The sequence below is a fragment of the Scyliorhinus canicula genome, chromosome 2 (assembly GCF_902713615.1).
Source record: "Scyliorhinus canicula chromosome 2, sScyCan1.1, whole genome shotgun sequence".
NCBI classification, from domain to species: Eukaryota; Metazoa; Chordata; class Chondrichthyes; order Carcharhiniformes; family Scyliorhinidae; genus Scyliorhinus; species Scyliorhinus canicula.
In genome coordinates this window covers 62,965,285-62,989,499 of record NC_052147.1, presented here as the reverse complement: position 1 = coordinate 62,989,499, position 24,215 = coordinate 62,965,285, and the positions used below count along the sequence as shown (strand labels likewise).

Genomic DNA, 24,215 nt, shown 5'->3' with positions numbered 1-24,215 from the left:
CTTTAACAAAAATCGCGACGATCGAGGTTCCGCACATGAATAGAAAAAAATAGCACCGAACCACCGTAAACATACAAGTCACCTTCGTACTGTCCCAACAGATCAAAAACCTTGCTTCTTAATTAAGCTACCGGTCCAAGGGGAGCAGGAAAACGCGTGAACAGGCGGGTAGTGGAGAAGTGGGAGCTGACTGCCATTCAATGCCCACCTACGTTCACTTTAAACCAAGAGAAGGGGGGGGGGGGAGAGAAAGGGCTCCAGCGGATTCACCTCAGCTTCTTAACCGAAAACCAACCAACCTCCGCCCACCGCGGTCTTGAAAGGCAGATTGGATTTATTTTTTTGCACTCAGGCTGCAGAAGTGAAGGGCTAGCCGGGCAGAGTGGGGGAACGCATACTCACAGACACACACTCACTCTCACACACACACACGTCCACCGCTAACGTCCACTTCCCCGGGTCCCAGCGAAAAACCGAAATAACAAGCTGTTGAGCGAGCCTGCCCTCCTCGCGCTCCGGTTGGCTGAATGTTGAGCAAGACGGTGGCTCCGCGCGCCGATTGGCTGCGCGGTCACATGGCGACGGGTCGGAGCGGCGGCCGAGGCCCAGGGTGCAGCGCAGAGCCCGCCTTCTGCGCCGGCGCGCTGGGCTCCCAGACGGCGCTGGAGCCGTGCGCAGGCGCAGACGGGCGAGGCGCTACGGCGCCATCTTGGTGGCGATTATTTTGCAGTTTGAGCTCCTGTTGAAGCAGCAGCGACCGCGAGGAGGACGAGGTGGGTGAGGCAATTCTTTGCTTTTAGCTGCCGTTCGGCGGATTCTCCGTCGCGTTTTCATCGGGGTCGTCAGGGCGCGATCTCATGTAAGTTTTAGGATGGTCACGGGGTGTGAAAAGTGTTCCACAGAGTGAAAATAAAAGGTCAAATGAAGGCTATTTCTGTTCTCGTCATTGGGGAGTTGGTTGGGTTCAATGGCGTCTTTCGCTGTTGGTGCGTCATGGAGCTGTTACGTACCCGGAAACAGCTGCGGCTGTAAATAGTGTGCACGCGGCACGCGCGAGGGGCTTTGTGCTGTCAGTCTGCAGAGTTGTTACTACCGCAGGGCGCAGCAACTTTGCAGCACTCGGAAGTAGAATATAAGCTCTCACTTGCAGTTACCCACTCGCACTGGAGAAAGCACTGACTTGCATTTACATAGCGCCTTAAAAAGACCTTCAAGTCTTCATTTCGACTTGTGTGTACCGAGCAACTTAACTTGTATGTACTCTGAAGGCGCATCTGTAACTTCTTTGTGCGACTATCTTAGTTAAAATGCTGCGTTCTTCGGGAAAACTAACGTCGTCAATTATTCTGACCTCTTGGAATTGACTGTGATACAGATTTGGGGGAATATGTTTTCAAGGGAATGGTTAAAGAATCTGAATCTTTAAACTGTTCTCACGCTTCACAAGTCCGTTGCCTCTCCAAATCTATGTCTTGTGGACTCTACTCTTATGAGATATAAGAACATAGGAAATAGAAGCATGAGTAGGCCATTCAGCCCCACAAGTCTGCTTTGCTATTCAATTAGATCATGGCTGAACATCCTTCCTGAATCTACCCTGTTGAGCCCTGTCAAAATTTTGTATGCTCCAATGTGCTCACTTTTCATTCTTAACTCTAAAGAATGCAGGCCCAATCATCTCTTTTTAAAAAAAATTTATAGTACCCAATTCATTTTTTCCAATTAAGGGGCAATTTAGTGTGGCCAATCCACCTACCTGGTACATCTTTGGGTTGTGGGGGGAAAACCCACACAAACACTGGGAGAATGTGCAACCTCCACACGGACAGTGACCCAGAGCCGGGATCGAACCTGGGACCTCGGCGCCGTGAGGCTGCAGGGCTAACCCACTGCGCCACTGTGCTGTCTGAGGCTCGGTCATCTTAATCTCTTACAGGACAATCCTGCTATCCCAGGAATCGGTCTGGTGGAATATCCTTCCTTCAATAAGGAGAACAAAACTGCACACGCTACTCCAGGTACTGTCTCACCAAAACTATGCAATTGCTGCAAGACTTTTTTGCCCCGTACACTCATCCTCTTGCAATAAATACCAGCATACCATTTGCCTTCCTAATTTTGAATGAAGGTTCTAAAAAATCTCAATCTGTCTGGCCCCTTTAAGAGAAAAAAAACAATGTATTCTTTTATCACATCACTCTTGATGCTGGCACTCCAGCATCTCTTAATTACAGTATGCTGAGTTTGTATAGATAATTTCTATTACCAATGTAGACATAAAATAGAAAATGTTAACTTTGAACAAATTGAAAACCTTTTAATACAAACTAGTAGATTTCCCATAGCATCCCCCTCGTGTGCATACAATCTCTCATGACACTATTTTAAAGTAGTGGTGTTCTTTCCGGTGTCTTGGCCAATATTTGTCATTCAACCAATATCACTGAAACAGACTATCTCAGTTCGTGGGACTTTGTTGTACACAAATTGACTTCTGCATTTCTGACATTACTTCAAAAGTTACTCTAAAGTGCCCCACTGGCTGTAGAACACTTGGTCATGAAAAGCACTATATCAATTAAGTCATTTTGCTTTTGGGTAGAGGTTGCAATTTTGGGCAGTGTTGCCAAGAAGGTGATTGTGTGTGTGTTTGGATGGCACACAAGTGGTAGAAGGAATGGATTTTAAAGCCAGTGTGGATGGCTGCCCATCAAACAGACTGCCTTGACCAGAGTACTGTTTGAGCTGCATTGACATTTAGATCTCCACTCAACCAGACAGGTGGCGAATATTCGAACACACACCTGCCTTGTTGCGATGTCTTTGAGGACTCGGACAGAACCTGAGTTTAATGACTTGGGTTTTGATTTTGAACCCTCGTAGAACCAAAAATATTTAAAATCTAGTGTAATGGTATGTCATTAAACTATAACATTAAAGTTGGACAGGTTAGGGTGGGTTAAAGCGGTGAGAAGCAAATTTAGGAATGTCAGGAACTTTATTTTCTTACAATGAACAAGTTGCATCTGAAATGTTGTGAAAGGAAAACCCCAATCTAAGAGACAGCGCGTAGAATTTTATGGAAGGAAATCAGAGTTGAAATAAATTTACAAAATGAAATGATATGCTTAAATGCATTTATTAATGTTTGCATACAGTGACTATTTTATTGTTGCAAGATAAATATGCATGAGGAAGACGTGCTAAGTCAACAGATCCCCTTCTCCTTCAGGTGGGCATACAAGAGTTTCTGGCGTTGAATGAAGAGGTAAGTTTCTGCTGTGTCCGAGCCACCATATAATCTCTCCGTCACCATCATTAATTCAGATTATTCTGTAATTTACCTCATTGTGTGGGTTATAAATCAAATTGACATTGGGTGGATCTTTTTTAAGGAAGAATAGCTTTCTCTCCTGTGACATAGCATTTACTCGATGCAAAGATTATGTAATTTTATATTAATTCATAAATTATAACTCATTTCCTTTTATAAATCTGTACAAGTGTATAACATAAGAACATGGAAAATATGAGTTGGGAAGGACTTTGAAGCCACCCCCACCAGGCTGATCTACCTCCACTCCACCTCTTGCACCACCCCCATACCCCTTATTTCCATTACTGACATAAAAATTTATTGACCCCTGTCTTGTACATGCTCAACGACAAAGGATCCGCATCTTGCAAAGGTGGAAAATTTCAAGATTTGCAATCCTTTTGAACTTGAATAACAGAGAAGTTAATCTGCTCAGCTACTTCTGTTTTAATTTCCCTCCAATTGATTTATTTTAATGGATTGATATCTATTTTGATAATTTTCCCTCTTCCATAGGCTTAAACATATACAATAATATATGCCCTATTAAATGTCTTGATCCTCCTCACAAATGCATATATTTTTTTCTTCCCATAAACAGCGCTATGCCAGATCCATAACTGCACAGTGGCATAGTGGTTAGCACTGCTGCCTCACAGCGCCAGGGACCCAGGTTCAATTCCGGCCTCGGTTGACTGTCTGTGTGGAGTTTGTGCTTTCTCCCTGTGTCTATGCGGGTTTCCTCCGGGTGCTCTGGTTTCCTCCCACAATCCAAAGATGTGCAGGTTCGGTGGATTGGCCATGCCAAATTGCATGTTCAGATTTTATTTGTAAATAGTCTTGCAATTGGCATTCAGCTCTTCTTTGAATTGTACTCAACATTACCATGGTTTTCTTGTATGAATGCCATCAGACTACTTAAAGTTTTCAATGCTGTGATTCTGAGTTGTAGCCCCATTGTAACTCCCGAGTGCAAAAGCCAAAGCCCACTGTCCAGGATTGAGGGAGTGCTGCACTGTCATCCATCTTTTGAGATGTTAAACTGGGGCCTTTTTGCCCTTTTGGATGGATGTAAAAGATTCCATGACAATATTTCGCAGAGAAATTATTCCTGATGTCCAGAAATATTTATCCCTCAACATAGAAAACAGATCATGATTATTGCTGAAAAAAGAGACAATTTCAAAGGATCACAATGGTTTGCTCCAGGAGATATGGGTGCCAACCGATAAGCATCCATTTCTCATGTAGAATAAATTGTTGTGATGGTTTGAAATTGGGCATTCTTGGGTTTTGTCCTGTTGAGTGCAAAATGGAAAGCTTTGCCGACATGTCTCTCTTTTCAGTAATATTCAAATTCCATATTATCTAAACAGATAATTTGGTTATTTGTCACATTGCTTTTGTGGGAACTTGCTGTTTGCAAATTGACAGCCGTGTTTATTGAGTTGCAACAGTGATTGAACCTCAAAACCCTATATCATTGGCTGTAAAGTGCTTTAGGATAATTTGCACCCGTGAAAGGTGCTTTATCACTGCAAATCAGTTTCTGAGCTAAACTTCCCAGTTGGATGGTGCTGAGACAAAAAGCTTTACGAATACTTTTAACATTAGCCAGGATAGTTCACAATGCATTCCTATGCATGGCTCATGACATTGTTATATTTATTTAAAGTTTATTTTCCTCATTAGGGGGTAATTAGCATGTAACCCACACTCCGTCTTCGGGTGCTCCGAGTCCCTCCATGCTAACAAGATCCGTCTCCGGGCTACCAAGACATCGGCCTCTCATGCTCCCTGGACTCCCGGGTCTCCTGGGACACCAGAAAGTGTCACCTCCGGACTCGGAACCTGCAGCACCTCCATCATGATGTCAGCAAACCCCTGCCAGAATCCCCTAAGCTTTGGACATGCCCAAAACATATGGATGTGATTTGCAGGCCCACCTAAACACCGTCCACACCTATCCTGCACCCCTTCTAAAAACCTGCTCATCTGGGCCACAGTCATAAGTGCCCTGTGGACCACCTTAAATTGTATAAGGCTCGGCCTGGCGCACGATGAGGACACATTCTTCCATAACCCAGCCTCCAATTCCCAACCCAACTCTTCCCCTCAGTTCCTCTTCCCCTCCCCTATCGGGGCTCCCTCCCAGTCCATAAGCTCTTTAAAGATTTCCGATACTTTCCCCATCCCCACTCCCGCTTTTGACACTAACTTATCCTGTAGTCCCTGGGGCGGTAGGTGTGGGAAAGTTGATACCTGCCTCCGCACAAAGTCCCTCACCTGCAAATAGCGAAACCCATTTCCACTGGGCAGCTCAAACACGTTCTCCGACTCTTCCAAACATGGAAAGCCCCCATCTATAAACAGATCCCAAACTGCTAAATCCTTGCCGCTGCCACCCCAAACCCCCCCCCCAAATCTGGCCCCGCCCCCAGAGGAAACCGGTGGTTGCCACATATCAGTGCCTAGACCGGCTCCTCCTCCAACCCTATGTGCTGCCGCCACTGTCCCCACACCCCCTGGGCCGCCACCACGACAGGGCTATTGGAGTACCTGGTCGGCGCGAATGGCAGAGGCGCCGTTAGCAGTGCCCTTAAACTCTTGTCCTTGCATGAGTCTGCCTCCATCCGCTCCCACACCTACCCCTCCCTGCCACCTACTTCCTGACCATCGCTATATTTGCCGCCCAGTAGTAATTTATAAAGTTTGGGACAACCTAAATGTCCCTCAAGGGATATCATTATCACGTTTAGCAACATCCTGATATTAGCCGCCAGATGCCTCCGCTTCATGAACCCCGTCTGGTCCTTCCCTATCACTCCTCAATTCTCGAGGCCAATAACTCAGCAACCACAATTTTTTAAAAATAACTTTAGAGTACCCAATTCATTTTTTCCAATTAAGGGGCAATTTAGCGTGGCCAATCCACCTACCCTGCACATCTTTGGGTTGTGGTGGTGAAACCCACACAGACACGGGGAGAATGTGCAAACTCCACACGGACAGTGACCCAGAGCCGGGATCAAACTTGGAACCTCGGTGCCGTGAGGCTGCAGTGCCAACCACTGCACCACCGTGCTGCCCTTCAGCATCCACAATTAACAGTAAGCTCTGCCTAGACGACCCACACTGCTCTGGATCCTTATACCGCTTCAAAATCAAGAGATTGAGACCTGCAGCAGTGTCGGGAGGAGCACACCCCACTCCCTCGCCTTGTTAAATGCCCTCACCAACAAGGGCCCCATGATTCCTTACAACGTTTTGTAAAACTCCATTGGATATCTGTCCGGGCTCGGGACTTTGCTCGACTGCATCGTGTCCAGCCCCTCCACCACTTCCACCAGCCCAATGGGAGCACCCAGCCCCTCCACCAGTTCCTCTTCCACCACCTCCAACCCCACCAAGAACCGCCCCATCGCCTCCATTCTGGCCTGGATTCCGACTCATACAGCCAACTGTAAAAATCCCTAAACACCCCATTCATCCTCACCGGGTCCAAAACCATTTCCCTCGCCGCCTCTTGTTGCCCCCACTGGTGCATCCTACTCACCTTCTCACTATATTCATACACCGCCCCTCTCGCACTCCTCAGCTGCCAACCGCCTTTCCCATGGATAACAACCTGAACTCCATCTGCAGCTTCTGCCGCTCCTTCAACAGCCCGACCTCTGAGGCTTCCGAGTACCTCCTCTCCATCTACAGAATCTCTTCCATCTCCACCCGTCTTGCCTTCTCCCTGTGTGCCCGTATCAAAATAAACTCCCCTCTTACCACTGCCTTCAATGCTTCCCAAAATGTGACTGCCGCATCCTCCCCGTGTCGTTTAACTCCACATACCCGCGAATGGCCTCCCTCACCCGCTCACATCCCTCCGCATCTGACAAAAGCCCCACATCTAGCCTCCATTGCGGACGCTGGCCCCCACCCTTATTAACCCGCAAATCCACCCAATGCGGAACGTGATCCGACACCAGTATCGCTGAATACTCCATGTTTTTTTTAAAATAATTTTTATTGAAAAATTTTGAATTTATACAACGCACCATAGTAAAATACCAAAAATAACAATAATATTAACAATCATAAACATTCGCCCCACCCCCATGCACAACACAGCATTTTAACAACAACGCAAATTAACACAATATAAAGTTACAGAATAGAAACTACAATAAGGAACCCCCCCCCCGGTTGCTGCTGCTATTGACCAAGATACCTATCTTTGCGCCAGGAAGTCCAGAAAAGGCTGCCATCGTTTATAGAACCCTTGTATTGATCCTCTCAGGGCAAATTTGACCCTTTCCAGTTTTATAAATCCCGCCATGTCACTGATCCAGGTATCCACACTTGGGGGCCTTGCATCCTTCCACTGTAGCAGAATCCTTCGACGGGCTACTAGGGACGCAAAGGCCAGGACACCGGCCTCTTTTGCCTCCTGCACTCCCGGCTCTACCGCAACTCCAAAAATCGCGAGTCCCCACCCTGGTTTGACCCTGGATCCAACCACCCTCGACACCGTCCCCGCCACCCCCTTCCAGAATTCTTCCAGTGCTGTCCAGTGCCAGAACATATGGGAGTGGTTCGCTGGACTCCCCCAACATCTGGTGCACCTATCCTCACACCCAAAGAACCTACTCATCCTAGTCCCGGACATGTGGGCCCGGTGCAGCACCTTAAATTGGATGAGACTAAGCCTCGCACATGAGGAGGAAGAGTTGACTCTCTCCAAGGCATCCGCCCAAGTCCCGTCCTCTATCTGCTCCCCGAGTTCCTCCTCCCATTTAGCCTTCAGCTCCTCCACTGACGACTCCTCCACCTCCTGCATTACCTTATAGATGTCAGACACCTTCCCCTCTCCTACCCACACCCCCGAAAGCACTCTGTCCATCGTCCCCTGTGAGGGCAGCAAAGGGAATCCCTCTACCTGTCGCCTAGCAAACGCCTTTACCTGCAAGTATCTGAACATGTTCCCTTGGGATTGGCCAAATTTATCTTCCAGTTCCCCCAGGCCCGCAAACCTCCCGCCAATAAACAGGTCCCTCAATTTGCTGATGCCCGCCCTTTGCCACCCCCTAAATCCCCCATCCTTGTTCCCCGGGATGAACCGATGGTTGCCACCCAGTGGAGCCTCCATCGAGCCCCCTGTTTCCCCCCTATGCCGCCTCCACTGTCCCCAGATTCTTAGGGTCGCCGCCACCACCGGGCTCGTGGTAAATCTCTTAGGGGAGAGCGGCAACGGCGCCGTTACCATGGCACCCAGGCTCGTACCTCTACATGACAGTTGGGGCAGCACGGTAGCATGGTGGTTAGCATAAATGCTTCACAGCTCCAGGGTCCCAGGTTCGATTCTCGGCTGGGTCACTGTCTGTGCGGAGTCTGCACGTCCTCCCCGTGTGTGCGTGGGTTTCCTCCGGGTGCTCCGGTTTCCTCCCACAGTCCAAAGATGTGCGGGTTAGGTGGATTGGCCATGCTAAATTGCCCGTAGTGTCCTAAAAAGTAAGGTTAAGGGGGGGTTGTTGGGTTACGGGTATAGGGTGGATACGTGGGTTTGAGTAGGGTGAACATGGCTCGGCACAACATCGAGGGCCGAAGGGCCTGTTCTGTGCTGTACTGTTCTATGACGCCATCTCCATTCTTTTCCACGCCCCCCTCCCCCCTCCATCACCCATTTACGCATCATTGACACATTGGCCGCCCAATAGTACCCCAGAAGGTTGGGCAGTGCCAGCCCGCCTCTATCCCTCCCTCGCTCCAGGAACACCCTCTTCACTCTCGGTGTCCCATGCGCCCACACAAAGCTCAGAATACTGCTAGTCACTCTCCTAAAGAAGGCCCTGGGGATAAAGATGGGCAGGCACTGAAAGAGGAACAAGAACCTCGGAAGCACCGTCATTTTGACGGACTGTACCCTCCCCGCCAACGACAATGGCAGCATGTCCCACCTCTTGAACTCCTCCTCCATCTGATCTACAAGTCTGGTGAAATTATGTTTGTGAAGAGTCCCCCAGTCCCTGGCCACCTGCACCCCCAGGTACCTAAAGCTCTCCCCTGCCCACCTAAGCGGGAGCCTACCAATTCCTTCCTCCTGGTCTCCAGGGTGCACCACAAACACCTCACTCTTGCCTAAATTTAATTTATAACCTGAAAAGGTCCCAAACTCAGCTAGCAACTCCATCACCCCCGGCATCCCTCCCACCGGGTCCGCCACACACAGTAACAGGTCACCGGCATACAACGACACCCTATGTTCCTCTCCACCTCGCACCAAGCCTCTCCACCTCTCTGAATCCCTCAACGCCATCGCCAGCGGCTCGATTGCCAGTGCAAACAACAAGGGGGACAGGGGGCAACCCTGCCTGGTCCCTCGGTAAAGCCGGAAGTACTCCGACCTCCTCCTATTCGTGGCCACGCACGCCATCGGGGCCTCATATAGCAGCCTTACCCATCTAATGACCCCTTCACCAAATCCAAACCTCCCCAACACCTCCCATAAGTACCCCCACTCCACTCTATCGAAGGCCTTCTCTGCATCCAGCGCCACCACTATCTCTGCCTCCCCCTCAATCGCCGGCATCATGATGACATTCAACAATCTCCGCACATTCGTGTTCAGCTGCCTTCCCTTCACAAAACCTGTTTGGTCCTCGTGCACAACCCCTGGCACACAGTCCTCTATCCTGGTTGCCAGGATTTTTGCCAGCACCTTAGTATCCACGTTGAGGAGAGATATGGGCCTGTATGAACCACACTGCTGGGGGTCCTTGTCCCGCTTTAAAATTAACGAGATCAGCGCCCGCGACATCGTCGGGGGCAAAGTCCCCCCTTCCCACGCTTCGTTGAGTGTCTGCACCAGCAAGGGGCCCACTAGGTCCACAAACTTTTTATAAAATTCCACCGGGAACCCATCCGGCCCCGGTGCCTTCCCTGACTGCATCTGCCCGATCCCCTTAACTAGCTCCTCCAGCTCAATCGGCGCACCCAACCCCTCCACCTTCTCCTCCTGCACCTTCGGGAAAGAAAGCCCCTCAAGGAACCTCTCCATTCCCCTCCTCTCCCCCGTTGGCTCCGACCGGTACAGTTACCCGTAAAAGTCCTTGAAGACCTCTACCCCCTTCCGCACCACATTCCCACTCTTGTTTCTCACTCCAGCAATTTCCTTAGCCGCATCCTGCTTGCGGAGCTGATGAGCCAGCATCCTACTCGCCTTTTCACCATGTTCGTACACTGCCCCTTGTGCCTTCCTCCACTCTGCCTCCACCTTTCTAGTGGTCAGCAAATCAAATTTAGCCTGCAGGCTGCGCCTCTCCCCCAACAGTTCCTCCTCTGGTGCCTCTGCATACCTCCTGTCCACTTCCAGCATCTTTCCCACCAGTCTATCCCTCTCACTCCTCTCGCTCCTCTCCCTGTGTGCCCGGATGGATATCAGCTCCCCACGAATCACTGCCTTCAGGGCTTCCCAGACCATCCCCACCTGAACCTCCCCCGTATCATTCACCTCGAGGTACCCCTCAATACTTGCCCGGACCCTCCTACACACCTCCTCCTCCGCCAACAACCCCACATCCAACCGCCACAACGGGCGCTGGTCCCGCACCTCCCCCATCTCCAACTCTATCCAATGCGGAGCGTGGTCGGAGATTGCAATGGCCGAATACTCGGCCTCCTCCACTCTCGGAATCAGTCCCCTACTCACCACGAAGAAATCTATCCGAGAGTAGACCCTATGTACGTGGGAGAAGAAAGAGTACTCGCGTGCCCTCGGCCCGTCCCAGGCCAGCACCCCCTGCCCGACCCAGTTCCCACGGCGACAACACCTCACCTCTGTACCCCCAGCCCCCACCAGCTCCTTCCTGACCCTACCAGCAGCAACCCGGTATTCCCCTTTCCCCCCCTCCCTTCCCCCCCAGGCTAGGAACCTTCCTAGCCGCGAACCGTCCTCCATTGTAGTTCCGTGGGTCAGCTAACTTCTGCTGACTCCGGAAACTCCCGCCAATAATCCGACCCCTCCCAAAGTGGGATCATCCCCCAATCTATTCCTCCTCCAGGCACCGCTCCAGCGCGGGGAAGAACCCGCCTCCCCCCGTCACAGTCTCCGCCCCCCCCAGCCCCGCAGCGTGGGAAACCAGAGGAAAGCCCGCGCTTTCGCACTGCCCCACCACACCCTTCTGACGCAGCTCCCAAATACCAGCCCCACTCCATACCCCCAACCCGACATAGAATACAACAAACCCCCCCGATCCTCCCCGCAAGATACACAACTCGAACAGTGCCCCACAGCAAAAAAAAACACAGCAGAACACCCCCGTAAATAACCATATCAAAATTGTAAAAGTACAAAAAAAAGAGAACACAGCAACAGCAGAATCCAGAACTAAAATATTACAACGACCCCGCAATCCCCAACCCCTAGTTCAAGTCCAGTTTCTCCGTCCGCACGAAGGCCCACACCACCTCCGGGGAATCGAAATAATAGTGCCGGTCCGAATAAGTTACCCACAGGCTGCAACATTCCGAACTTTATCTTTTGCCTGTCAAGCACCTCCTTCGTCCGATTAAATCCGGACCGCCGCTTAGCCACCTCCGCACTCCAATCCTGGTAGATCCGTACTACCCCGTTCTCCCACTTGCTGCTCTTCACCTTCTTGGCCCAGCGCAGCACACACTCCCGATCACTGAACCGGTGGAACCTCACCAGCACCGCACGCGGGGGTTCATTCTCCTTAGGCCTCCTGGGCAGTACTCTGTGTGCTCCCTCCAGCTCCAAGGGCAGATGGAAAGACCCGGCCCCCACTAGCGAGTTCAGCATTATAGCCACGTAGGTTGTCAGGTCCGACCCCTCCAGCCCCTCCGCAAGGCCCAAGATCCGCAGGTTTTTCCGCCTCATGCGGTGATCAAGCTCCTCGAAGCTTTCCTGCCACTTCTTGTGGAGTGCCTCGTGCCCCTCCACCTTACTCATGAGGACCACGGCCTCCTCCTCTCGTTCAGTGGCCTGTGTCTGCAAATCCTTGATGGCAGCACCCTGGGTGGTCTGAATCTCTGACAGCCTTCTGTTTGTTTCCTGCAGAGAGCTCAGTACCTCAGCTTTGAAGTCTGTGAAACAGCGCATGAGAGCAGCTAGTTGCTCTTGGGCCCACAGCCTCCACTCCTCTGGAGCTCTGCCAGCGGCCATCTTAGATCCCTTCCCCCGTTTTTTCTGGGGAGCTGCTGCTGCTTTTTCCCCCTTTCCACTCCAAGTTCGAGTCATGAACTGCGGGGAAAGTCGTTCAGCACACCTTCCCCCACCGGGAGACGTCGAAAAATTTCCGTTTTGGGCTCTAAAAAGAGCCTAAAAGTCCGTTTAAACTGGGAGCTCCCAAATGTGTGGCTTCCTACGTCATCACAGCCACCGGAAGTCCCCGAATACTCCATGTTGACCACCCCCGCCAACAGCTTCCCATCTAAGACAAAAAAGTCAATTCGGGAGTACACCCTGTGCACATGCAAGAAGAACGAAAATTCCTTCGCCCTCTGTCTCTCAAACCTCCATGGATCCACCCTCCCTCATGTGCTCCATAAACCCCTTAGCTCCTTCACTACTGCTGACGCCCACCCTGATCTTTAACTCGACCGGTCCAACCTTGGGTCTAACACCGTATTAAAATACACCCCCCATTGTCAATCAGTGCGAGTCCAGATCTGGGAATCTTCCCCCAACACCCACCTCACAAACTCCACATTGCCCCAGTTCGGAGCATAAATATTCACCAGCACCACCGGCATCCCCTCCAATTTCCCACTCATCATCACGTATCTCCCCAGAGTCTGCCACTATACTCCCACTTCAAACACCACCCGTTTATTAGTCAAAATTGCACCCTCCTCGTTTTAGAATCTAATCCCGAATGGAATACCTGCCCTACCCACCCTTTCCTCAACCTAGTCTGATCCAGCACCTTTAGATGTGTTTCCTGCAGCAGCGCTACTTCCGCCTTTAGACTTTTTAAATGTGCAAGCACACGGGGCCTCTTGACCGATCGAATCAACCCCCCCGACCCACCCACCCACCGGCCGATCAACCATAGCTCCTCCTGGGCCAGCCTCCAGCCCACGTCCCACACCTCCTCAGGCCTGGCCTCTATCATTGACACTCCTCATACCACCTTTTAGAAAACAAAACCTCCCCTATCAGCAGTTCTTCCCACCCCCCACCCCAACCACAAAGTAACAACCCCGACCGCCATCAACACACTTACCACCCGCTCACCCCCCACTCTGCTTCCATGAGCTAGCCCACCCAGCAAGCCTGGTAGCCCCTGCCCATGGCGTTTAGCATCCTACCTCCTCACTGATTTTCCCCGCTCAAACGTTATCCCGGTGCAAACTTAACAACACCCACCAAACAAAGAAAAGAGCAGCCCACCATACCCCACCAAGAACAATGGTCCCAAACACGATACAAAAATAACCCAAAGGAACAGAAAGGGTACATCGCCTCCAGAGTTCAGTGTCCTCCATTTTCTGCCAGTTCATTGTCCCTGACAAATTCCATCGCCTCTTCGGGCGTCCCGAAGTACAGCTCCCGACTTTTATAGGTCATAAACAGACGCATCAGGTACAGCATGTCAAACTTCACCCCCTCTGTAAAGAAGGACACCTTCACTTTGTTGAAGCCCGCTCTCCTCTTGGCCAACTCCGCACCCAGGTCCTGGTATACACGCAGCTCGTCACCCTCCCAGGTACAGCGCCTCGTCTGCCTGGCGCACCTCAGGATCCGCTCCTTGTCCAGAAACTGGTGCAAGCGCCCCAACATCGCCCTCGGCGGCTCATTCCCCTGTGGCTTCCTCATCAGCGCCCTGTGCGCCCGGTCCACTTCAAGGGCCATACAAATGTCCCCTCTCCCAGCAGCTTCCCGAACATTTGAGTAACATAACATACTGGCGTCCGCTCCCTCGCTGCCCACCGGCAGTTCCATGATCCTCAGATTTTGCCTGCGAGACCGATTCTTCACTTTCTCCTACAGCCGCCTCTACAGATTGCGCACCATCCCCATCTCTGTTGCCATCGAGGCAAGCTGCTCCTCGTGCTCCCCACTGTCTCCTCTATCTTCTGGATCGCCTGGCTCTGGGCCTCCAGCCTCGCCTCCATGTGGTCATTCTCCACCTTTATAGGGTCCACCCACCCTAGTCAGGTCCTCCAGATTCTCCTTCCTCTGCTGGGTGAACGTCTCGTTTAGGAAGCCCACCAGCTGCTATGTCGACCATTGAGAGGGCAGGGTCGGTCCCTGACCCTCCGCCATCTTCACCTGTGTCGCAGGCACAACTCCAACTATCTCCAACTGTTCCCTTCTTTTTCGGCCACTTCTGGTCCATGAATCCATCCACCGGTGGGACACTCACTCCTGCCACCCTCTTGCACCGTTTAAAATCAGCAAATCCACCCGTTAGCCAGGGAAAGGTCTGCAAATTTCACCACGAGTGGGAGGCACCAAATGTGCAACCACTCACACCACAAAAATAAATGGTTTTTATTCTCCATTTTCACATATTCCTTCAATATTTACACCCCACCAACAGACAGTAAACGGTAACAAATGCAAAATCAATCCCCTTAAAAATAACAACGATCCCATCCTCCCACCACCCCAAACAACGGCACACCTGTCAATATCTGCAGCCAATAAAACAAACCCTTCCACGGTGGAAACAAAAAACAAAGGAGAAAAAGAAAAAGGAGTCCGGGACTGCCCATGGTCACCATTAACCTATAGAGTCTCCTCTCTCTCTCTCTCTCTCTCTCTCTCTCTCTCTCTCTCTCTCTCTCTCTCTCTCTCTCTCTCTCCCCCCCCCCCCCCCCCCCCCCACTCAATGCCATCCAACCTCTGAAAGAGTACCGTACATGATACCCAAGAGTTGTAAACACCCACCCCCCCCTCCAACTCCTCCTCTCCACTGTCTCTTGTAAAACCTCTCCCCCCAACCTCGGTTCCTTCCCCCCAATTTTCCACCCCAGCTAGACTCCGCGGACCCTGTTCTGCCAGGCTCCGATGGCCGCAGCCGCTCCCCCCACCTCACTCCCGTTCACTGGCCGGCTTAAACCGGCCAGCGTGGAGGCCCCCACCCGGATCCCTTTCCCCCTTGCCCGGCCCTAGGAAAGCCCAGTAATCCCCTTTTAGCACACAAACACCGCATATCCACCTACACCCCAAAGAGCCCTCACTTCGAGTGAAAGTCCCATCACTTCCCTTGTCCAAATATATATACAACATTGGCTCCTTTAGCCCATACACCCGGACGCAGTGAAACAAAAAAGAAGAAAATACAGTCATGAGGTTACATTGGCACATGGCCATTTCTCATTTTCTTAGTTCTGCCACAGTCCTTCTGCCTTCGCAAACTCCTCCGCTGCTTACGCCGTTCCAAAATAAAAGTCCTTGAGCTTGTAAAGTCACCCTCAGCTTCGCTGGATATACAATGCTGCACTGCACCTTGCTAATGTACAGTGCCCTCTTCACCCGGTTAAAGGCAGCCCGCCTCCTCGCCAGCTCCACCGTTAAGTCCTGGTATACACGTATACCAGCTCCTGCCCACTGCGCCACCTGCTTCTCCTTGGCCCAGCACAGGACCTTCTCCTTCACACTGTACCTACGGAAGCACAAAGTCACTACCCTTGGCGGCTCACCCGCCTTTAGTACAGGCCTCCACAACCGATGAGCCCAATTTGGCTCATATCGGGAGGGATCCTCCCCCTCCCCCAATAGTTTAGCTAGCATCGCGGCAAAATACTCAGTCGGCCTCGGTCCTTCAACTCCTTCGGGCAGCCCCACAATCCTCAAATTCTGTCGCCTGGATCTGTTTTCCAGGTCTTCCATTTTTACTCTCAGATCCTTGTTCATCTCCATCACCTTCCGCATCTCCTTCCCCATCGAGGTAAGTTGATCACTGTGCTGCAATAATGTTGTCTCCACTTCCTTCAGCTCCTCCCCTTGCTCCCGCACCTCCGCCACTGCGCTCGCCACCGCCATCCTCATCGGGGAAATCGCCTCCTCCACCAGCACACTCAAAACCTCCCTCATCTCCTTCCTCATTGTCTCCATGTAGTTTGTAAACTGCCTTTCGAATTCCGCAGCCATCACCTTAGTAATTTCTTCAGCCGTAAGTAATGCGGCCTCACCTGGTGCTCCAGCCTCCATTTTCCTTGGTGACCCCGCGGTGACCTTTCCACTCCCCGACGGACCGTCAGCTGTTTTTTTTACGGCCATTTTTTGCTCACTCTCAACATTTTCCTTCACTGTGCCTTCCCCCTGCATTTGCTGCCTCCGTGGCCCCTGGGACCTGGCTTAAAGCCACGAAAATGCTGTTCCCAAATGGAAGCCCTCCAGGAAGTCCGTTTTTGTTTTTTCTTTCCCATGTTTTTCAAAAGGTCTGTTAATTTATTATACTTATTTTCCTTTCCGTGTTCTATTCTTTCAGTTCCAAAATCACAGCATTATTTCTTAATTTCTCTATCCAAATCTCCACTGAATTCTGCCCATGTTGGCTCTTCTTTCAAATCCCAAAGCACTGCAGAATGTGACGCACAGCCATTGTAGCCTTTATTCACCAACCCTTCCCCAACTTAACATATGAACTGTACACTTCAAAACTTAAGACCTGGCCCTAACCACAAGAACTGCTATTGCAATTTGCAAGGTAGCACTTTTTCCCCTAAGTTACCAGTGTACCATAAGACCCAGTTCCTGGTTTGGGATAAGAATGTGGTTTTTGGGGTTTGAAAGCACACTTGTTCTCCGATCCCAATTTTGAGGAAACACATGTCCAAATATTCACATAACAGATTTTCCCAAACCTGAAGATCAAAAGGGTGAGTAATTGAAGGTTTTAATGTCTTTATTCTCCAAAATCTCGCTCCATTTGTGCCAGATGGGCATGCGCACTCCTGATTCTTTCCCTTGCTCCTCTTCCATTACCTTCTCTTATCCAGCCTTACTGCAGGAGTTACAAAATGTCCTTTCTTACTACAGTGCTGCCAGGATCCCGTAGCACCAGCCAGTTCCACTAAAGCAAGGACCCCTATGCCACATATTACCAAATTATGATAATATCTATATGGATCTCCAACCATTTTCCCACCCATCTTGTATCAGCTTTTAAAAATAGTAGGAGATGCATCAATGAAGAAATGTAATTCGGACTCATTTACGATTTTCATAGGAATGGACAAAGCTGTCAAATTTGTTCTGTAAATCTCTTGTGAATCCAAAAATAGCATTCAACTATTTAACGTTCGGGTCATAAATAGTGCGGCCTGGGAACACGTTATAAGTTGGTAAAATATAGGAGCAGAATTAGACCATTCGGCCCATCGAGGCTACTCCGCCATTCGATGATGGCTGATTGTGTTCTTCATCTGTTACGTACAATGCGACAGACCAAGAGCTGGATTGCAATATCAGTCAGAGCATCTCCTCCCTAGAACACATGACCTAGGAGCGGGAGTAGGCAATTTCGCCTCCCAAGCCTAACACCCTCAATGTAATCATGGCTGATCCCATCATGACCTCATCCACTGTCCTGCCCGTTCTCCATAACATTTCAACTCATTACCATTTAAAAATCTGTCTAACTCCTCAGATTTACTCACTGTCCCTGCATCCACCACACTCTGGAGTAGTGAATTCCACAGATTCACAACCTTTTGGGAGAAGTAGTTTTTCCTCAAATCTGTTTTAAATTTGCTACTTCTTATTCTAAGATTATGACCTCTTGTTCTAGAATGCCCCACAAGAGGAAGCAGCAGCTGCATGTCTACTTTATCCATACCTTTTAGCACCTTATATACCTCAATTTGATCTCCCTTCATCCTTCTAAACTTTAGAGAGTGCAGGCGTAAACTGTTTAGTCTCTCCTCATACGACAAACCCCTCAACTCTGGAATCAATTTGGTTAACCTCCTCTGAGCTGCCTCCAACGCCACTACATCTTTCCTCAAATAAGGGGACCAAAACTGCGCCCAATACTCCAGGTGCGGTCTTACCAATGCTTTGTATAGTTGCAACAGCACCTCCTCACCTTTATTCTCAATTTCTTTTGCTTTACATGCCAACATTCTAGTTGCTTTCTTTATTATCTGTTGCACCAGCATGCTAGTTTTCTGTGATCATGCACGAGGACACCCAGATCCCTCTGCATCGGAGCACCCCAAAGTCTCTCCCCATTTTGTTAAGTTGCCTTACCATTTTTTCAACCAAAATGCATGACCTCACAGATATCCACGTTAAATTCCATCTGCCACATTTTGTCCCACTCTCTTAACCTATCTAGGTCCATTTGTAAAGCTCTTATTTCCCCATTGCAACTTACTGTCCCATTTTTGTGTCATCTGTGAATTTGGCAACAGAATCTTCTATCCCTTTATCCAAGCCATTCATATAGATTGTAAATAGCTGCATATAGATTGTTCATAGCTGGGGCCTAAGGACTGATCCCTGTGCACCCCACTAATTCCATCTTACCATCCAGAAAAAGATGTGGTTATCCTCACTCTGTGTCTCCTGTCCATTAGCCAGCCTTCTATCCAAGCTAATAACTTACCCCTAGTCGCATGTGATCTCACCTTGTGAATTAACCTTCTGTGTTGTACCTTATCAAACGCCTTCCGGAAGTCTAGATATATTACGTTTTTTAAAATAAATTTAGAGGACCTGGTTATTTTTTTCAAATTGAGGGGGAATTTAGCATTTGCCAATTCGCCTACCCTGCACATCTTTTGGGTTGTGAGGGGTGGGACCCACACAGGCGAACTACATGGACAGTGACCAGGGGTAGGATCGAACCCGGGTCCCCGTGAGGCAGCAGTAGCTACCATGCTACCCAGGTACACTACATCTACAAGATCCCCATTATCCACTTTGCTTCTTACATCTTCGAAGAACTTTAGCAAATTAGTCAAACATGATTTTCCCATCACCAAATCATGCTGACTCTGATGGATGGCGCTTTGGCTTTCCAAATTTGTTAATGTTGCGCTCTTGATAATTGATTCTAATAATTTTCCAACAGCAGATCTTAAACTAACTGGTCTGTAATTTCCCACATTCTGCCCCTCTCCCTTTTTGAATAAGGGTGTTAGCAATTTTCCAATCCGCTGGAAGTTTGGAATATTATAACCAATGGGCAGTTATATAGCTTCCACCTCACCTTGAGTAATACCATAGACTACTACTACATAAATGCTAAATAAATCTTAAAAGACAAAGTTTTTTGGAGGCTGACAATTTGTGCTTTGTCCCATTCCTTGCTTAACAACCATGTAAATGTTGCTACTTATTTACACAAATGCTTTACATGAAGTAAGAAGCTTCCTGCTGGATGTTTGGGAAAGTTTTCCAACTTAGGGCAGCACGGTAGCATAGTGGATAGCACAATTGCTTCACAGCTCCAGTGTCCCAGGTTCGATTCCGGCTTGGGTCACTATCTGTGCGGAGTCTGCACATCCTCCCCATGTGTGCGTGGGTTTTCTCCGGGTGCTCCGGTTTCCTCCCACAGTGCAAAGATGCGCAGGTTAGGTGGATTGGCCATGATAAATTGCCCTTAGTGTCCAAAATTACCCTTAGTGTTGGGTGGGGTTACTGGGTTATGGGGAGAGGGTGGAGGTGTTGACCTTGGGTAGGGTGCTCTTTCCAAGAGCCGGTGCAGACTCGATGGGCTGAATGGCCTCCTTCTGCACTGTAAATTCTATGATACTCAAACCCATCATAATAATGGTGTAGTAAGACGGAGAAAAGAAATTATTTCAGCACACCTGAATTCCAAGAGATATCTTCCATGAATCAAATGTGTCAATATTAGAAACAGCTGTTGATGCCACTGTTAACTGCTGAATTTTCAGGACAGCTTCCTTGTGAGTCTTTCCTATTTCTATCAATGAACCAGCTCCCTGCAGTATCCAGTCTCCACTTGTTCTGATCCAAGAAAGTGGCTCACTGCCTCAAGGGCATTTAGGGATGGGCAATAAATGCTAGCCTTGCCAGCTATGCTCACATCCAAAGAATGAATATGAAAAAAGGCTCCAATTATCCATGTTGGCTTCAAGATGCAATTTATTAATCAGTTTAAATCAATACTTTTTGAGGTGCAATTTGTCTATCTGTAATAACCACCATCAGCTGGTGCCATTTTTAAGCGAACAAAGTCTGCAACTGTGTTCCTGCCTACTGGTAATTACAGTGACTATTGAGGAGGTGGAACGAGAATGTTATTACTTATCCTTAGTTAGTTTTTTTTTTTAAATTAAGAACTAAATTGTAGAGGAAACTGGATTGTTATTTTTGTGCACTTCAAATTTGTATCTGATATCAACCCAGATTAGTGATAAGAAGCCAAAACAGAAATTGCTGGACAATCTCAGCAGGTCTGTCAGCGTCTGTGGAGAGATAACGGAGCTAATGTTTCTGGTCTGGGTGGCTCTTTGTCGAAGGTTCCAGCATCCGCAGTAATTTGCTTTAATCTTAGTGAGGAAGAACTCTGGTGTGTACCTTTCTTGTAATAACTTCTGGATATGTGCTCTTTGCATATCTGGCATTCTGAGTCTAATGGAATGGCTAGTTTGGAAAGGGAAGCTTCCACTTGAGGTTAAATCCTAGATAAATAGCATTAAGAAGTATCTTGTGCTACTGTTTAATATCTGGGAGTGCTATACAGTGGATGGGTTACGTGGAATTACACAGAATGGCTTATTTTAACACGGTACATTCAGCTCAACTAGTCCATGCTCCTGTTTATGCTGCATGCAACCCTGTTCTAACTCTCAATTTTTGTCCCTGGCAATGCATCTTTCTATTCCTTTCTCCCTCCTGTATTTTCCTAACTTTTTAAATGCTATTTGTCCCCATTCCTTGTGGTGAGTGCCACATTCTAACCACACATGGAGTTCAAGAGAAATTTCTTTGTGACTAGCCTCATATTTATGGCCTCTTCCCCTCAAGTAATTTGTGTGTCTACCCTATTTAAAAAACATTCATAATCTTACTGACATCTATCTGATCACTTCTCAGCCTTATATTTTATAGAGAAGAGGCACAACATGTTCAATCTTTTCCGATATGTATAATTTCCCAATTTTTCTGCATCCTTGTTTTTAAAGAAAAACACCTTCTCCAGTGCCTTTTACTCCTTGTAATATGGAGAGCAAAGCCACTCACGATCTTTCTGCTTTTCAGTTCTGTACCTCGAGGAATGAATACCAGTGGCTTGTTTGCTATTTTAAAATGGCTCTATCAACCTCTCCACATTTCTGATTTGTAACTCTACCCTTAGATCACCTCTTCCCCACTCTCCCCAAAGTAAACTTGTTTTCCAGGGAGTACCTGGCCATCTTATTCTTGCTGCCAAGGTTTACAACAGTACACATCCATATTGGAAGTCATTTGCCAATTACGCACTTATTCTGCAAGTTTACATCATTGAGGAAAGATTCCAAAATCTTTACCACCATCAATGTTAAACTGATTAGTCTAAGTTCACTGGATTTGTTCTGTGCCCCGTTTAAATGCATTCTTACTCAGTTGTGAGCACAGTCACTTCTCAATCTCAAGGTTCAAGTCGCATTACAGACCTTGAAGACACAAATCTATGCTGACGCTCCAGTGCAGTTCTGAGGGAATGCTGCACTGTCAGAGGTGCCATCTTTCAGATGAGCCCCATCTGCCTGCTCCAGTGGATGAAAAGATTCCAGAGCACTTGTGAAGAGCAGGAGAATTATTTGTGATGTCCTCATCAATTTTATTTCTCAGTCACATCACCAAATAGATATCTGATTATTATGATGCTGTTAGTGGAAGGTTGCTGAGTGAAAATTAGCTGAGTGCAGTGCCTCCTGTATTACGAGTGACTACACACCAAAATAATTTCATTGGCTGTGCAGCACTTTGAGGCATCCAATGGTTATCAAAGGCACTATAAGAGTTAGCATTGCTGCATCACGGCACTGAGGACCCACATTTGATCCTGACCCAGGGTCACTGTCCGTGTGCGTGTGTGTGTGATCTGTGCAAATACAGATTAATTAAGGAAAGCCAGCATGAATACGTTAAGGGAACATAGTGGTAATGGTAGACAGTGTCACTGATATAGATATGAATGTAGGAGGGTTGCTCAGTAAGTTTGCAAATATAGGTGGGGTGGTAAATAGTGAGGATGATTGCCTTAAAGTACAGGAGGGTCTTGACGGTTTGGTGAGATGGGCTGATCAGTGACAAATGGAATTTCATCTGGATAAATGTGAGGTGATCCACTTGGGCAGGACAAACAAGGCAAGAGAATACATGATAAATGTCAGGGCCCTGGGAAGCACCGAGGATCAGAGGGATCTTGGTGTGCATGTATACCAGTCCCATTAGGTAGCAGAGAAGATGTATACAGTGGTTAAGAATGCATATGGTATACTTTCCTTGATTAGCCGAGCCAGAGAGTTTACGAGCAGGGAGGTATTATGTGCAGTTCTGGAATCCACATTACAAGAGGAATGTAATAGCACTGGACACGGTGCAGAGGGGATTTACCAGAATGTTGCCTGGGCTGGAAAGTTTCAACTATGAAGAGAGATTGGATAGAATGGGGTTGTTTTCCTTGGAACAGCTGAGACTAAGGAGGGACATGATTGAGATGTATAAAACTATGAGGGGCATTGATAGAGTAGACAGGAACAAACTTTTTTCCCTTTAGTGGTGGAGGGGTCAATGACCAGGGGGCTTTTGTTTAAGGTAAGGGGCAGGAGATCTAGAGGGGATGTGAGGGGAAACCTTTTTTTACGCAGTGGGTGATGGGAGTTTGGAATTTGCTGTCTGAAAGGGTGGTGGAGGCAGACAACCTCATAACAGTATTTAGATGTACATTTGTGATCCCAGGGCATACAAGGCTCTGGGCATGTGCTGAGAAGAAATGGGATCAGAATGGTTAGGTGGCTGTTTTTGACTGGCACAGACGTGATGGCCAAAGGGCATTTTCTGTGCTGTATGATTCTCTGACTCTATGGCTTTGGGAGTGCATATCCACAGATCCCTGAAGGTGTCAGGGCAGGTAGATAAGGTGGTTAAGAAGACATATGGGACACTTGCCCTTATTAGCTGAGGCACAGAATTCAAGAACTGGGAGGTCATGCTGGAACTGTAAAATGCTGGTTAAGCTGCAACTGGAGCACTGCGTGCAGTTCTGGTCACCACCTCATGGGAAGGATGTGTTTGCACTGGAGCGGATGCAGAAGAGATTTACCTGGATGCTGCCTGGGCTGGAGGGTCCGAGCTGTGAGGGGTTATTGGATAGACTGGGGCTGTCTTCCTTTGAGCAGCGATGCTTGTGAGAGGACCTGAGAGAGATGTACAAGATTGAGGAGCATACATAGGGTGGGTAGGAAGGCACTTTTTCCATTAGTGGACGGGTCAATAACCAGGGGGCATAAATCTAAAGTAAAGGAGGGAAGTTGAGAAGAAACTTTTTCACTCGGAGTTTGGTGGGAGTCTGGATCTCACTGCCTGAAAGGGTGGTTGAGTCAGAAACTTGAAACGTTTAAGTGAAGTATTCAGCTGTTCACTTACATTGCGATAACCTCCAAGGGTATGGGCCAAGCACTGGAAATGGGATTAGTGTAGTCTGAAGTTTGTTGACCAGCGTGGTCACGAATGGCCGTCTCCTGTGATGTAAAATGTCTATGAATCTAGATAATAGAGGGTTGATGAGGGCAATGTTGTTGTGATGCACATGGACATCTGACATTTGATATAGTGCCGCACACTTGTGAGCAACATTTATGGAATAAAAGTGACAGTGGCAAGGTGGGTCGTTAACTGAGTGGGAAAAAGAGAGTAGTGGCTAATGGGTGTTCATTTGGGCAAGTGGACGGTTTGTAGGGGAATTCCTTT

The 24,215-nt window shown here is 48.6% G+C and overlaps 2 protein-coding genes across 8 annotated transcripts in view; one reads left to right on the top strand and one right to left on the bottom strand.

Annotated features, from left to right (window-relative positions):
• Nucleotides 1-559, bottom strand: part of arid4a (AT rich interactive domain 4A (RBP1-like)) — a 164,068-nt gene extending 163,509 nt beyond the window's left edge. For 2 of the 7 annotated variants that reach the window (XM_038779915.1, XM_038779916.1), the window contains exon 1: nt 271-559. The gene's annotated coding sequence lies outside the window, so the exon portion shown is untranslated. Of the gene's footprint in view, nt 1-82; nt 224-270 lie in introns of those variants that run through there. The other 5 variants (XM_038779866.1, XM_038779884.1, XM_038779876.1 and 2 more) reach the window with 5 other exon arrangements.
• A 181-nt stretch (nt 560-740) lies between these two features.
• LOC119954595 (F-box/WD repeat-containing protein 7-like) overlaps nt 741-24,215 on the top strand; it is a 233,011-nt gene continuing 209,536 nt past the window's right edge. Inside the window, exon 1 of the mRNA XM_038779948.1 lies at nt 741-859. The gene's annotated coding sequence lies outside the window, so the exon portion shown is untranslated. The remainder of the gene's footprint in view (nt 860-24,215) is intronic.